Here is a 1,439-nt window from a genome sequence, read left to right on the forward strand (position 1 = left end):
AGTTGATATGAGTATAGTTTGGTATAGTTGATATGAGTATAGTTTGGTATAGTTGATATGAGTATAGTTTGGTATAGTTGATATGAGTATAGTTTTCATCCCTCGTGTAAGGGACCCACTCTATAAGATCAGTCCCAGTGCCAGTCATAATTCAGGAGCCAGACTGATATGGCTCACATTAGTTATGAAGACAACTACACTTATTTTTAAATGAAATATCTAACAGTAAGGATTTTGTGTAATGTGTCTTTCGATGCGTAATAAACAGAAAATTTGTTTGTCCATTATTTTGGCATTGAATATAAGTAAAACGCGCGTATGAAAAAGCATTCCGAATCTTCCCTCTACTTCATATTTTGAATCATCGGAGTTCCAAATTTTCTCAGTTGTATTACCCAAAAAATTTATTCTCAATATTTGAAATTAATATTCCACCAAATGTTTCTAATTGAATATATGTGTACTTATATATTTAGTGTTCATATTATCATATGTTCATGCTCTTATGCAATACACGTAATCTCAAATAGAATTCCGGGAGATTAATTTGTGGAATGCTTTAAGGGAATTATTAAATTTGCCTTTTTTTTTTTTTTTTTTTTTTTTTTTAATGTGATGGTTGTCACTGAAGAATCCCAATGATGCCAGGCTGCGACATCTCGCCCTGATGCAAGCGATTCTACGTGAGGTTGCGCGAATACGTAACGGGTCGAAGATATGTACAACAGATGCTCTCCTTCCTGTACGTCTTGTGGTACAGGAAGCGTCTCCAACAGGTGTACACGCAACTGGCTGCCTTGCTTTGCTAAGTCGTATATCGTAGGGTGAGTCACCGTACTCGTGAGACTATTCCTTGTAATCGAGAATAAATTATGAACATGATAGAGTAATAAATATAATTAACCATCAATATATTGTGAAGAGATAATCTAAATTTATATATTGATAAGTATTACAATCTATTACCTTGGGGAAAAATGTAATAGTGGTAAATTATCACATTCAAACTAAAATAAAAAATATTTATATGCATTAATAAAAATAATAAAATCTATATATGTTTTTAAAGAGAAAGACAAATTAAATGAGTATAATCAAACTATGTAGATGAAGAAATAAGAAAAACATAAAATAAATAGCATTAACTAATGTAACAATAAAATAAAATCACTAATCACATCTTCATCATCTCGTACAATATTTACATTCTAGACCTGAGCATTTTCGAGTATTTTTTTTTTTACTCTGATATTTTTTATTTCAATATTTTCTTTTAACGTATTTTTTTTCTCAATATTTGGGGCTCTTTGAGATCCCAGTTCAGCCCTCTTAACGCATCACAAGCCAATGGAGGTTGAGTAATTGCACAAAAGCCTCAAACACTCTACAGAACCCCAATTGTCGAGTTTATTTTACAATTGGTCTCTTGGCAATAGTAT

General features: G+C 31.6%; 1 protein-coding gene across 1 annotated transcript in view; it reads left to right on the top strand.

Moving 5' to 3' along the window:
* Positions 1-1,439, top strand: part of ich (zinc finger protein ichor) — a gene marked incomplete at its 5' end in the record, with an annotated part of 69,177 nt that overhangs the window by 63,676 nt on the left and 4,062 nt on the right.

This window comes from Halyomorpha halys, unplaced genomic scaffold (assembly GCF_000696795.3).
Source record: "Halyomorpha halys isolate HHAL.00 unplaced genomic scaffold, Hhal_1.1 Scaffold512.1, whole genome shotgun sequence".
NCBI lineage: Eukaryota > Metazoa > Arthropoda > Insecta > Hemiptera > Pentatomidae > Halyomorpha > Halyomorpha halys.